Source organism: Piliocolobus tephrosceles, chromosome Y (assembly GCF_002776525.5).
Source record: "Piliocolobus tephrosceles isolate RC106 chromosome Y, ASM277652v3, whole genome shotgun sequence".
Taxonomy (NCBI): domain Eukaryota; kingdom Metazoa; phylum Chordata; class Mammalia; order Primates; family Cercopithecidae; genus Piliocolobus; species Piliocolobus tephrosceles.
Window position 1 is genome coordinate 17,739,564 of NC_045456.1, and position 15,635 is coordinate 17,755,198.

The following is a 15,635-nucleotide window of genomic DNA, read 5'->3' on the forward strand; positions in this document are numbered from 1 at the left end:
ATAAATAATGGACCATCCTAGGGATACTTCTTTTTAACTTAAAAAGCCCTCTGAGATAGCTTCAGGTTTTAAAAATAGCTTTTTATTTTCCTGTTTTTGTGTGTGTTTGTGTAGGCCTACATGTTCATATTAGTCATCACTGTTGTCAGAACCTTGGCTAGAGTCATAGTCCAGACCTCTTGAGGTCACTGGGGGGTCGGCTACAGTTTCCATCTCTTGCTTTTCATGGGCCCCACTCTGAGAAAGATGCTGCTTCTCTCTCTACTCTTTCAAGGTCATCTTTGAGGACATCTTCTGAAGGTTTTTCTGAGATGCTGCCTCTTCTGAGCACAACACTGTCTATTCTTGCATCACCAGTATAGGAGCTCATGCAATTTATAAGTACTTGCCTTAATGATGCGCTCCCTGAAAGACCTTGAGGAGAGGGATCAGGTGGCATTCATCTTTAGGATCCCTTCCCTGTCCTCACAGCACATTCATGGTCCACGTTCAGCAAACTTTTGTACAATGACATGACTTAGGGTTTCTAGACAATCTGTATTGTAATTTATGTTGATACAAAGGGATAACGTTAGCATCAAATGAAAAGTCAGAGTTCTATCAATGCCATCTTGATGAAAATATTTATATCATTATATCTTATGTCCTAGGTTTCTTCTTGACTAACTACCCAGGGCGAGTTGGAATAGCTATGTGCCTCTCTCTGAACCCCCAAATCTTTAGTTGTAATGATGAACTTACATGGAGAGGTTTATTTGAAACGTCATTATAGTGTGGATGATAACCTTCTTAGTTTCCGCATCTGATATTCCTCCAAAGGTGTGTATGTTTTGACTAATGCATTCTCTTTATGCTAAGCTTTCTTTAAAGTGATATGAATGCTCCATAATGTTGTTATTTTTTGTTTGTTTGTTTGTTTTTTTGAGACAGGGCTTCATTCTGTTACCCAGGGTGGAGTGCAGTGGCGTAACCACAGCTCACTGCAGCCTCTGCTCCAGGACTCAAGCGATCCTCCCACCTTAGCCTCTGGAGTAGCTGGGACTACAGGCGTGCACCACCACACCTGACTAATTTTTGTATTTTTTGTAGAGACAGAGTTTCGCCATGTTGCCCAGGCTGGTCTTAAACTCCTGAGCTGAAGGAATCTTCCCTCTTCAGCCTCCCAAAGTGCTGGGATTACAGGCATGAGCCACCAGGCCCGGTCCCATAACTGTTAGTTTAATTAGCACCTTTCTGCTTTAATTCATGTTGACTATCGAGAAAATCTATCCCCCCCTATAATTAGTGTTTTTAAAATATACTTTTAGATAGTGATCAAAAACTTATTTATTAAGTAGAATGTAAATTATTACAAATGATATGAATACCATAGGTTGTAGTTTTTATATGACAACTTAGATTATAAAATGCAATTCTAGCCAGGCACACTGGCTCATGCCTGTAATCCCAGCACTTTGGGAGGCCCGGCAGGAGCCAATTGCTTGCTTCCAGGAGTTCAAGAGCAACTGGGGCAACATAGTGAGACTCTGTCTCTATAAAAAATACAAAAAAAAAAAAAAAATAGTTGAGCATAGGGGTGCATGCCTGTAGTCCCAGCTATTCAGGAGGCTGAGGTGGGAGGATTGCTTGAGCTGAGGAGGTTGAGGCTGCAGTGATCCAAGGTTGCACCATTGCACTCCAGTCTAGGCAACAGATAAATTTGAGTACAAATGGCTGATTATCTTCATATTAATATGAAATTGCATTTTTTGATACAGGATCTCATTCTGTCTTGTGGCCTTCTGTAATAGGTTATCTTGTCCAAATTCTGGAGTAAAGCCCAGAAGAATTTTAATCTAGATAATTTATTCTTTAACCTTTGAAATACTGTATCAGCTACATGACAATGGCTTATAACTGAGCTCTAAATAAATGAAATAACTTTTGTGAGAGTGAATCACGTCACTGAGAACCAAGTGGAAACATGAAGAAGTGATTATTATTATTATTATTATTATTATTATTATTATTATTATTATTATTATTTTTTAGGACGGAGTTTCGCTGTTGTTGCCCAGGCTGGAGGGCAATGGCCTGATCTCGGCTAACCACAGCCTCCGCCTCCCGGGTTCAAGCGATTCTCCTGCTTCAGCCTCCCAAGTAGCTGGGATTACAGGCATGCACCACCACACCCGGCTAATTTTTGTATTTTTAGTAGAGACAGGGTTTCTCCCTGTTGGTCAGGCTGGTCTCGAACTGCTGACCTCAGGTGATCTGCCCGCCTCGGCCTCCCAAAGTGCTGGGATTACAGGCGTGAGCCACCGAACCCGACCTGAAGTGATGATTTGAACAGAGAGTGTTAATGGTCTGCATTCTGCCTTGCACCCAAATGGCATCACCTATGGGAGTGATAAAAAGCCCCTGCCTTCCTCTCCCTCCTCAATCCTTGGGATTTCCAACAACAACAAAAGAGAAGCCAGGAAGAATGCTGTGTTGTGAGTACCCCCAGGAAGGGTTTTCCTTTATGAAGAGGCAAACCTAGTTAGGAAATACATAACCATGGACTGCAGGAAAGATAGTTGAGTCTGCATGGAGGTGACCAGGGACCCATAAGAGGAGCGGTAGTGGCTGAGGCCTGCAGGATGCATGGAAACGTTCTTGACACCGAGGGCAGCAACTGTGCACACACTCCTCCTACTCCTCCGAGGCAGAGCTAGGATGGATGAACCGAGTTCTTTCCAGGGAGACTCGCTAGGTAGATGACTACACATGAAACACCTTTTTTTTTTTTATGAGACAGAGTCTCACTCTGTTGCCCAGGCTGGAATACAGTGGCACCATCTCTGCTCACTGCAAGCTCCGCCTCCCAGGTTCACGCCATTCTCCTGCCTCAGCCTCCAGAGCAGCTGGGACTACAGGCATCCGCCACCACGCCCGGCTAATTTTTTGTATATTTAGTAGAGACGGGGTTTCACCATGTTAGCCAGGATGGTCTCGATCTCCTGACCTTGTGATCCACCTGCCTCGGCCTCCCAAAGTGCTGAGATTACAGGTGTGAGCCACCGCACCCAGCGAAACACTTTCAATGGGAATATTTTGTTCCATCAGATTTTAGCAATATCACATTTGAAAATAGGGGAAGCACACACAGATACAATTAGTTTCACCGCCTCACTTGTGTATCTAAACAAACCTGTAAACAAAACCAAGCAAACCAAGAAACAAATAAAACCTCAAATCTAATATAATAATAATAGGCTGGGGGCAGTGGCTCATGACTATCATTAATCTCAGCACTCTGGTAGGCTAATACAGAAGAATTGCTTGAGCCCAGAGTTCGAGACCAGCCTGGGCAACACAGTGACATCCTATCTCTCTAAAGATGATTTTAAAAATTAGCCAGGTTTAGAGGCATCCACCTGTAGTCCCAGGTACTTGGGAGGCTGAGGCAGCGGGATCACTTGAGCCTAGGAATTTGAGATTACAGCTAGCTATGATCATGCCATTGTATTCCAGCCTGGGTAAAAGAGCAAGGTCTGTCTCCAAAGTAAATAAATAAGTAAAATAATAATAATAATTTTTACCCTATCACAAAAAATACAGCCAGTCAGATACAGTGCACACTAATTATTGTAAAATTTTTCTGAAATATACATACATCATTAACTTGATATCTGTAAATTTAACACTGATTGGTGGGTGTGAACAAAGGTATGATCAAGTAAAATAAATGTATAGGCAATTTCACAGTCTTAATAATACAATTTCCAGAGCTAATATTGAGCATTTACTGTATGCACACTCATGCATTATGGGACTGTCTTTGGCGCTAATATCACAAAACTTTTATTGTTTTTACACTGGTAATTTTTGTCACTGATGAAAACTGTTTCAGCTATAGATCCCCACAGTGCGGAGATTTTGGGATGTGGGAGAAAAATGATGGTCTCGACCCCCACCTGAGCCATTGTCCCGTGGTGGGTGAAAGCCAAACAACGCAGCTTGAGTTCTGCCTCCGCTTTTACAGCTCTGTGGTGTTGGGCAAGTTAGCTAATATGTCCCTGCGTTAGTGTTCTCAACTAATGGGGATAAAGCTCACAGATACCTTATATGTTTTTGGAGACAATTAAGAGTTAGTATATGTAAAGAATTCAACAAGTTAGTTGCTGACCCACTATGTACATATTAGGTATTATAACTTATTATTCGGACAAACAGCTAATGCACGTGGAGCTTAATACCTAGGTGACCGGTTGATAGGTGCAGCAAACCACCATGGCACACGTTTACCTGTGTAAGCAACCTGCACATTCTGGACATGTAAATAAAAATAAAAAATAAAAAAACTATTATTATTACTATTATTAGAATTGTTTGGATGAAGAGGTAGCTTGATATTTTGAAAAAATGCATGGTCCTTGGAGTCAAGATAGGTCTTACTCCCTGCTTCAGTGAGCTGCGTTACTTAACACATGGATATCATTTTTTTCCCAATGTAAAATAAGATGTCATAGTAACTCCTGCCCTTGGCTGTAGAAGGGTCAGTGAAGATGAATGTAATGATGATTGTTGTTAAATATAAAGTCATTTTTACAAATACAGTTTCATCAACAATATTTATGATAACACCTATTAATAACAAAATGTGCTAGGTGTTATGAGAAATCAAAAACATAGTTAAAATATGATCTTGTCTTCCTGCAATTTAATAATGTGCTGGCTCATTAGCTGTGAAACCCAAAGCCCTTATCTACTTTGTATTAATATTTTTTCAAGCGTGGAAATAAGCCCAGAAGGATATTGAGTGATGTCTCCTCTTCTTCCCTTACCGTGTTTCCTATAGATGCAAAATCCTCAGTGTGAAAGGCCACGTAGTACTCTGTTAGATATCTTGCGGGTGTTACTTATCAATGGTTCTTGCTTAAAAGTTAAATGAGAAGTGTCGCATGAGACTCATCCTATAAACAGAGCATTCCGGGTGAGATGGCAAGAAAAACTCCGAACAGTCCTGAGATGATAACTGATCCAGTGGAGATGATTTATCTATTCAGTTGATGCAAACATAATTGTGGTTTATACCCTTGAATGTAAGGCAAAAACCGCAATTACGTTTGCACCAACCTAATATATAGAGGAGACAAGGTCTGGCTCTGTCGCCCAGGCTGGAGTGCAGTGGTGCGATCATAGCTCACTGCAGCCTCAACCTCCCAGGCTCAAGTGATCCTCCCATCTCAGCCTCCTGAGTCCGCTGGGACCATAGACACATGCCGCCACACCCAGCTGATTTTGAGATAAGTTTTCTTGCCCTAGAGTCAATGGCAGTGTTGTTCTGACCTTCTGCCACAGCAAAACATCTCTGCAGGTTGAGGATTAGTTCTTGCAAATAAGTGATTTCTAAATTATTGATTGGTTCTCTTCACACATTTTGCAGATTTCTTTTATTAAACAAGTTATATCTAACAGGAAAATACACTGAGTTGATGATCTCCAATAAAACTTTAATGCCACCCAGATGAATGCCAACCAGATAATGAGTTGCCCATTGGAAGCCTCAAGGAGCCTTCATTGAGTTTGTATTCTCAGATTGCATGTGTGTGCCAAAATGGTTGCAGAGAGATTCCACATGAAGCCATGCATGTGTGTGGGTGCTCCCACTAGACTAGTTCCTTGACTTATTAGGGAACAAGTTAAGAATTACTTCATGTCACGACCAGCTAGTTCTTGTAACTACCCATAAGAAAGCTCATAAGGAATGTCACATTGGTTCTGAAACAATATCATCTCTTTTACTGATGGAGAGTGGTATGTTTTTCTTCTTTTTTTTTTCTTTTTTTAAATAGGGAACAGTGTGCTGAGATGAAAAAAAAAATCAAGCAGGTTTCCAGGGAGGCATTTTTAAAGGCACTATCTCAGAAGGACGAGGCAATGGTAGGTATCAGGAATAGTTACTGGCGAGTCCAGCATGGCAGTCAATGACTGTGTTCCGGACTGCACCGTTGCACTGGAGAACCACTGTGTGGCCAGGCTGTGGGCTCGGGCAGTTGTTCAAAACCCTGAACCTGGAGCTCAGACCAGAGGGCTGCCTGGGAGGCTCACTGTCATTCATTGTAACCCTAAAAACCTCATCCTTCCTTGAGCCTGAGTGTTCCTATCTGATCAGAGCTTAGATGCAAGATTGGGAAGGAAGGTGATGGAGTTGGGGTCTGCCTGGAGGACAGCCCAGGTGAGTCATGGCTGGGTGGGCTGTAGGTCCGTTCTCACCGCCTCATTTTTCTAAGGGGAAACAGATCCACAGGAGAGGGGCAGCTCCAGATCATTGGCCACACTTATGGGAAACCTGTGCTGCTGTTACGCAGGCCCCTTCATTCTGTTTGCATGCTCTCCTTGTAACCCCTGGGCCTACCAGGACGCCAGGGTGTCTGTTGGAAGATGCATCCAAGAAGGATCTTTAGGCTGCAGGATGGAAGCACACGCCACAGCATGAACTTAGGTAGATGGTTTATTCATTACCTTTTAATATCTTCCTCTTTCTTTGCTGTCAAACATGGGTAATAAAATACCTAACCTGTCACATTATAAGAAGTAATTGAGGCCAGGCACAGTGGCTCACGCCTGTAATCCCAACACGTTAGGAGGCTGAGGAGGGAGAATCACTTGGGTTCAGGAGTTCGAGACCAGCCTGGGCCACACAGTGAGACTTCATCTCTACAAAATTTAAAAATTAGCCAGACATGGTGATGCACACCTGTAGTCCCAGCTACTTGGGAGGCTGAGGTGGGAGGATCACTTGAACTCAGGAGTTTGAGACTGTAGTGAGCTGTGATTGCTCCACTGTACTCCAGCCTGGCCAACAAAGCGAGACCCTGTCTCAAAAAAAAAAAAAAAAAAAAAAAAAATTCGGGGGAAAAAAAGGCCACTAAAACGCTCAGTGCCTGGTGATGTCTAAGGAATGCCCAAACTTTCTAGGTAAGGGGTAGGGGATGCATGGGGTGAGAGTCCCGTCGTATGAGCATGAATGGGAACTCATCACTATTGCTGAAAGTGCCTGATCCAGAATTAAAATATTTCAAAAGAAAATTCAGAGGAAACTTTAGAATGCTGAAAAATGCCATATCAGTCAGTCTTACTGGTTAATTGGCTTTTCTGAAGTACATACACACTTCTTTTTTTTTTTTTTTTTTGAGATGGAGTCTCACTCTTTCATCCAGGCCATAGTGCAGTGGTGTAATTTCAGCTCACTGCAACCTCTGCCTCCCAGGTTCAAGTGATTCTCCTGCCTCAGCCTCCCAAGTAGCTGGGATTACAGGCACCCACCACAACGCTCAGCTAGTTTTTGTATTTTTAGTAGGGACGAGGTTTTACCATGTTGGCCAGGCTGGTCTTGAACTCCTGACCTCAAGTGATCCACCGGCTTTGGCCTCCAAAAGTGTTGGGATTACAGGTGTGAGCCACCGTGCCCAGCACACACTTCACTTTGGATCAAGCCCTTTAGAGCGTCTGAGCTTCTTTTCTAGTCCCTTACTGCACCCAGGCAATCCCAAGCCTGGTGCCTTCCTACCTCCAGCCTTTGATTTATGCTATTCTGTCTGCCTGTGTGCAACATTTCCTTTCCCTCCTTACTGAAATTCTACCCATCCTGTGTTGCATGAGTTGATGAATAATTTTGAAAAAATAATTATTGGTAATCATTAACCTCTACTGACTTATTTCATTGATGCATTTTTCAGCCTGGTTAAACCAAGTCTAGCAGTGCTTTCGGATTACTTTGGTGGTGAAAATTGTTTACTTTAAAAAAAAAATTTTGAAACAAACAAAAGTAGAAAGCAGTGGTTTCTAGCTCATTTGGAGTGTCCAAAGTGACATGCTTGGAAATTTGCGATTTTTAAATAATTGTCTGTTCCTCCTCATGGCCACAGTTCGGGGTACATCTCATAAAGCAGAAAAACACAAATGAAGGTCAGTTCTCTGACTCACTGTGTGTAAACCTCTCAGAAATTCACCCTTGGCTGCACTGCTCACCAGAAGTCTATTTTCTTCCAGAGTAAACATTTGCAATGATCAAAAAGTCCATCTTGGGCCATCTGAATGACCCCAGCATCTCATTTTACCCTTTTTGTTTGTAGCTCCTGCAGAGTGGGGGTTCAAAATATCAGACAGGTGCTACTAGTACAGGCAGAGGGGACACTCAGACCATGAGATCTTTCTCACTGTCTGGACATTAGAAATAGAGCAGAGCCCAAGGAAAAGATATGGGTAGAATACTTTTGTGATATACAGCTGTGAGGCCATGTTACTGGAGATATTTCACAATTGAAAATCTGGACCCTTCCCCACAAATTCAAATTTTCGAAAGGTTCATCTGATGCTTTCATACATTTCAAGTAAATGGCTGTGTCTTTTCATGGTTCAGCTGCAAATCTGAAGTCTTTACAATTTGATTGCTTAAATATTGGTTACTGACAAATTTTCTTATTAATTTGAATGTTGTAGCTTCCAAACTTTTGTCAAAATTTAGACCACAAAGGCCATTTGAATATCTCTTTAATGATTGCCAGATAATTTTCCTATCCATGGTTTTCTCTTTATAGAATAAAACTTCAGTATTTTTCCTTGATTCTAGAAGATTGTCAAGGTCATGTCCTTTATGGAACTCTTGTTTCCAAAAAAAGTTGATTTTTAAACATCTCTCCATATTTCCTGCCATAAACAAATATCAGCTTTTGTTTTTCAAAGATAATTTGTAATTTGTAAAGATTAATACTGTCCCACCTCCCCCATTGGATCATTAACATACAAATTGGAAGAAAATCATATTTGGAAAAATGATTGATCAGCTGTTTGCTATTTTTATCTAGTATAGATTTATTTGTCTTACCAAAGGTAAAACGAATAAAGGTACACATCATTTTTCATCAGCATATACAGCTAAATAATCAATAATGATACATTATGGTTGGCTCCTGAATTATTCAACTTTCTTCTTTTTTCCATTTTCTTTTCTTTCAACCTGGACGAGTCTTAATAAATAATCAAGGCCTGAAGTCTGAGAAATATTTGTCTTCTCTCTCACACCTACAGCCTTTGGAACAGGAACCCAATGCAGTTTTGGTTGTAATCATTTCAGTAGCTGCAGTGCAAAGAACATTCACTTTAATATAATCAGCCTGTCCTAGTTCCAAGGAGAAGCAGTAGTAACAGGTCTGGCATCAGGCTCAGAGCTATAGACGACTCAAAGCTTATAATATGATAGACTCACTTTATGAAACCCAAAGGTAACATTATATAAAGTGCACAATCATGAGAAGGAAATGAGAATTTCTGAACCTAGGACTTTTTTTTATTGTTTTACCATATGCACTTAGGTTCAATCTACATTTGAAACCACTGGGCATTATCAGCATGTCTCTGCAAGAGTCAGCTACTGCTTTTGCTTAATTGGTGGCTGCAGTTTCTCTTAAGGGGGAATGCTTTGGAGTGTGTTTTCCTGATAATTTGGAGTGGTCTTTGCTGAATGGTGATCCTAGGTTGGAATTTCCTACATGGTACACCAAGAATCAGTTGGCTGGATGAAAAACAAGTGACAAAGGGTTTTTCCTTTCCCAGTATTCTCAAAATTCTCAGTAAGAACTGAAGGTATCATGACTCTTCAGTGACGTCGGTTGTACTTGAGGAGGGGTGCAGGATTTCGTAGAAACACCCATAAGCCTGATAGTGAGGACATCTATGCTGTAATCCAGGTCTGCTGCTAATTCGTTGTTTGCAATTACTAGGTTTTTGGTATGTTTAAAGACTGCAGAGACATGCATTCATTCCTTTTCACTATGAAGAATGTGTGAATGTAAATTAAGAACCATAGCTAGCTCAGAAGTACAAATAATTCGTGAAGCTTATTTAATACTTGAAAATTTCAATTTATGCCAGTTCATTCAATTTTTCTATATACAGTTGACTGAACACTTTCTGGTTTTGTAATCCCTGTTAAGGAGAATTCTTTGCAATGGATTTTCATGATAGTCTGGGTAGTCTTAGTGATCTTATGTTAGAATTTACTTTATTGCCAGTATGACTTAGTCCAATTCAAAACTGATGATCAAGAAAAATTCCTTTCATGGCATTCCTGAAAATATAATTTTTAAGTCAAAGGATGAAGGGGTGAACTAGGAAATTGGAAAGTCAGTATTATATGGAATTGAATTTGTGAGTATGTTGAAGATTCTGATGATCAGGGTAATTCTAGGGGCTTGTAAGTTTGAACATTGAGATTGTTGATACTAAGTTCTGAACGCATATTACCCAAATGAATCTTACATTAAACATTTTGTGATTTCAAAGGACTTAAAGTAGTTATGCAAATCGGTGTGGTGCAGCAACTACAGTATAACCTTCAGATGTTAGGGAATCAACGACTGGAAAAAAAAAGGACAGTATTTGAATGTTATTACAAAGACATCTATGATTCTTGAAGGTGATTTCAAAGGCAGACAATGGGGTAAATTGTGATTGAAATACACACTCAATCTCTATGATATGCTCCTTCCACTTAGAAAGTGGGATGAAAGCTCATCAATTGAAGAGTAATTGCTAAAAAAGATTTCTCCTCTATCTAGCTTTGGAGTATGCAGGAGTTAATCAGGGTATTTTGTCTGCTCAGAAATCAAAAGAGATGAACCGAGTTATGCAGACATGGGGAAAATAAAGTTTAGTTTAATATTTAGCTTTTAAAATTAGTACTCGATGAGCATTTAAAAAAGTGTACAATTATCAAAACTTCAATATCTAATCCTTTTATGTAAACTATGGTGGATACATGGAAACACCAGGAGATGGGTGCTGGTTCTTGTTAACTTTTCTTTCTCTGTCAGCCACAAGAGTGCCTGTCCCATAGCAGTAAACTAATAAATATTTGCTAAATTAAGAAGTGGAAGGGCGTTGTAGGTTATTGATCAAATAAAAATAAATATATTTTGTTTATTCAGAAATTTCCCTGACTTACATTTTTTTAAAATGTAACTAAAGCTCATCTGTGTTTCTTTGTTTTGCCTCGAGTAAAAGATTATTTTATGTCAATTACCTTTTCATGCTGAGGCAAGAGTTTCCCAGTTTCCCCGTTCTGCTAATTTCCTGATTCCTCTTTCACCAGGGACCATTCCCCTCCAAAATCCTACAAGGTGGGTCCATGACATCTGCTAGAGAAAAAGAGGGACATGTTGGAGCGATAGGATTCCCGTGGGCACTGACATACTGGCCTCTGAGGGTAGCAAGACTAATGCTTAGTACAGGAAAGAAGGGAAAGAAGGCCTTGGCGAGGACTGTCTTAACTCAGCATTTCTCACAAGCTCCTTCAGTGGAGACTTCGCCGGGAACCTTCGCCCCACCTTCTTCTAATGGCATTTCCTGTCTGTGGGGCTCCACGCGGGACGTCACATCCGGTGATGCGTAGGGCATCGGGTGCGGAAATGTGTGCGTGCCTCCTGGCGCGTGCGAGTACGTGCGCGTGCGTGTACGTGCGCGTGCGTGCATTTACTGTGCGTTTGTACGTTGATTGATGTGTGAGTATATTTTCTTCCTTTCAGCGATGAACCGCTACAGAATGACTGAAGTCTTTCAGGGCTGAAAGTTATGTTAGTTTTAGCTTGAATACTCTCAAATACGTATTTAATGCAGCAAACCTTTGAAATAGTTCGGAAAGCCATTCTTTTCCCCATTCTTATTTCTTTGGTTATTGGTTTTGAATAGCAAACATTATTTTTCTATACTAAGAAATTTGAAAAGAAATTTTTAAGCCACTCTGACTAAAGAAGGTGGAGTTAGAGTTGATATTTCCTTTAAATTTGTAGAGAAAACAGATTTTCATATATTTTTATAGAGACAAAATACTGATTAAGGTGATATACAGTTAACTTATGATTTTTCTAAGATTTAATTAGATGGCAAATTCACAGTAATTATTAATATGTTCACTGCTTTTATTAAAAACCATCAATTCTGAATCCGCAATGACACAATCGGTAAGTTTTATGTCTTGTATCTGTATTTTTGCAGTGTTAAAATGTCAAGAGAAAAACAAAGACTTTTAATATGATTTTTAAGGAACATTTTCATTAAGTGGTGGTTTCTGATGCATGTATTTGTCCATATACTTTTGTATTAGGGATTCTATGAATGCATGCACTACAACTCTAAACACAGAGCAAGTTTAAAGCCTGTCATCTGGGGTGTATGGATGAATGGGGCCTGGGAACACCCTTGAATTTTACATGTAAAATTTATGTGCACTAGGGAGAGATTCAGTGGCCTTCAACAACACAAGAAGCTGCCGCTGGCTCACATGGGTTTTCATTGGTGGCCTCTAGCTGCTCAAGTGATGGATTCTGGTTACTGGTTGATCTCTCTTAGGGCTAAGGTTCATTATTGCACAGATTGATCTTGGAGAAACATCTTGACTGTTTTTTTCACACTCCAATCCATTTGTTTCATGATCTAGAAGAAGGGAACGCTTGATTAAGTGCAAACAATTATTGCGATTTTTATTCCGCTTCACTAAACTTTTTAATGAAGTGCATTTTGTACAGTTAAAACCAGGGGGTTCCTGAATTCTATTTTTCGTGGGAATTTTTGAGAGAAGTAATTCTGACTCAGTATGCTTCCTTGGAGTGGATAATTAATATCAATGGGGAATGGAGTTGTTTTGTCTTTCTCTGGCATGTTGTTCTCTGCCACACCTGGCATGCTGTGGACCTGTAGTAAGTATTAACTAAATATATTTTAGACACAGATGATTAAGGATCTTTTGCTGAAAAATGTTCTCTTAATATATCTTTTATACTTCCATTTCCACAGTGCCTGCTGAAAACATGATTTTCAATTGTGTTTCTAAGTCTTGGTCGATTTAAGTGTGACATGGGGTGATGGGGAAATAGCAGTTAGGACTAAAGCAAGGTAGAAGGTAACATGATCCATGTAAATTGTGGTCAGTGCAAAGGCCTGGAACAGCCGTCACTCTTTCCTGTCCATGAACTTTTGTGCTGTTCCTCTTTGTACACAGTTTAAAATATAAATAAGGAAATGTCATGCTGCCAAGTATGTATCACAGTGCAGGCCACGTAGAAGATGCTTTGTATGTGTTGGATGCAGGCCAGTGTTCTCAACTCAGCAGTTTCAGGGGACGTGAAACAAGCCCTCGCTGGAAACCAGTAGCCGTAAGGTCTAAGTCCTGGCTGAGCAGTCCAAATGGGTTCCCTAACCTTTTGCCCATCCCCTCAGCTAAGAAGGGCAGGCAGTGCCCCAGGGCAATGCTGGTTTTGTCCAGCTCTCAGAAGGCGCCATTCTTTGCCTATGCTCTCCTGCGTATTGGTCCAAAGCCCACCAACTTCTTGAGTGGAGTTCCTTCACATTCTGTGGGAAACCTGTGGTGCTTTAACATTGGATGGGAAGACTAAGTTATTTTGGGTTCTGGGCTATGTTTTGGTAAAGGAAGCATTCTGTTTTCACCAGGGTATGAGTAGGTATCATTTTCCTTCTTGAGTTTTGCAAACCTGGGTGGAGAAGAAAACCAGTGCGATGTCTTATGGGGTTTTTTTTTTTTTTATAGGAGATAGCAACCTGGAAGCAATTGAATGTTGAGTATAAGAGATTTTTCCCCCCAGCATTTGTTCTGATCTCATATATATGCACAGAAAAATATAAGTTATTTAGCATTGACTTATCTGTAATTAAGTCTTCTAAATGGACTACTGTTTTAGCTGGTATATTTTCTTCTCGATTACTTGGAAAATTTAAACCTTCCTTGGGGAATGTTTAGTCTTTCACTTGTCCTTTTAATGGCAATTGATTGGATTGTTCAAATTATGCTGTTCTGGGAGGAAGTTAACCAATAAAATCTGGCACAGTAATAAGCAAATGGCATCAGGTAAATGAAAAGAACAGCACACTATGTCCAGTGATATATGTCTTCACTAATTTCTTACCTTTCAAAAGTTGAAGATTCTAATCAAGGTAAACTGTAAAATGGAATATTTGCCAGCTACAGATTTTAAAGTTCATAAAAGGTGGTTTTTTTGATAGCTTTTATTACTACTATTTCCATTTAGCCTTTTATAATAATTAGTTAAAAATCTCAAATAATTTAATTCTTTTGATAAGATACCATGGGTTGTATTTTTTCAATGTTTAAGTCAGATACTTGCTTAAAAATCAGTTAATTAACTGAGAGTGAATAATCATCACTTATTATTTTATATTTGAAATATTAGGTTATAGTTTAAACATTTTACTTAAAGTACAACTGCAATACTGGGCACATTTTGCTAACACTCAGTGTTTTCAGATGTTTTAAAATCATCACCATTTCTATGATTAAGTCTTAGAACAACTCTCTGAAATAATGTGACATCAACCATCTGAGAAAATAATTAAAAGAGATAAAATAGTACCACATGAGTTGGGATTCCTTGACTATCCAACCAGAACATTACTGATTTTAGGAAACGTTCTATTTAATCTAATTATCCTTCAAAGCAAGTGGACCTTTGACGTGATTTTCAACAGCAATGCCATCTTGTTTTTGTGTAGTTAAAGAAATTGCAGTATTTATTTATTTTTCTTTTTTCTTTCTTTCTTTTTTTTTTTTTTTTGAGACAGAGTCTCGCTCTGTCGCCCAGGCTGGAGTGCAGTGGCATGATCTTGGCTCACTGTAAGCTCTGCCTCCCAGGTTCATGCATATTTCCTGCCTTAGCCTCCCAAGTAGCTGGGACTATAGGCATCCGCCAACACGCCTGGCTAATTTTTGTATTTTTAGTAGAGACGGGGTTTAACCGTGTTAGCCAGGATGGTCTCGATCTCCTGATCTCATGATCTGCCCGCCTCAGCCTCCCAAAGTGTTGGGATTACAGGCATGAGCCACAACGCCTGTCCAGTATTTCTTTTCTTGGTGTTTAGAAGGTTAAACTGCTTTGGAAAGAAATTTCAAAATGATTTGACTTTTCAAGGCTTAGAAAGCAAACTCCAGCTCTAATAGTATATGCTTTTTTTCTACAAATGTTTTCCACTAGATGCTTATAGAGAATTGTTTCAATTGATTTCTTTCTGATGTCTTCTATATTTGGAAATACAGTCGTTCACATCTAATGGACACTTTCTCGCAGCCCTGTTTCATCCCTGCTGTATACTTCTTAACTAGGATTCCAGAAGGAGCAGTCACATTTGTTTTTCCTTACTTTCCACTCCTTCCCCAGCATGTTCATGTTCTCAGCTGTAACACATAATCACAAACAATGGTTTGAAGAACACCCATTAATAAACATGGTTCTGGAGGCCACTTTCTGAAATGGACCTGGTGGAGCTACAATCGATAAGTGTCAGAATCTATCTCCTTGTCTTTTTCCCCCTTGGAGGCTACCCGCATTCCTTAGCTTTTGCAGCAGGTCACATCTCCCTCTCTGACTCTGACCCTCCTGCCTCCCTCTTATAAGTGCCCTTGTCATGCCACTGGGCTCGCCCAGCTAACCCAGGACCATCTCTTCACCTCAGCATCCTTAACTTAATCACATCTGCAAAGTCCCTTTGCCGTGAAAGGTCACATATTCACAGACTCTGGGGATTAAGATGTGGACAGCTTTGGGGACAGTGCATTACTCAGCCTCAGGATGCTATGATTG

The 15,635-nt window shown here is 40.1% G+C and overlaps 1 protein-coding gene across 4 annotated transcripts in view; it reads left to right on the top strand.

Moving 5' to 3' along the window:
- NLGN4X (neuroligin 4 X-linked) overlaps positions 1–15,635 on the top strand; it is a 346,528-nt gene that overhangs the window by 28,810 nt on the left and 302,083 nt on the right. The window contains exon 2 of one of the 4 annotated variants that reach the window (XM_026451806.2): positions 11,120–11,427. The exons of the other annotated variants lie outside the window; for them this stretch is intronic. The gene's annotated coding sequence lies outside the window, so the exon portion shown is untranslated. The remainder of the gene's footprint in view (positions 1–11,119; positions 11,428–15,635) is intronic. 4 annotated transcript variants of the gene reach the window in all.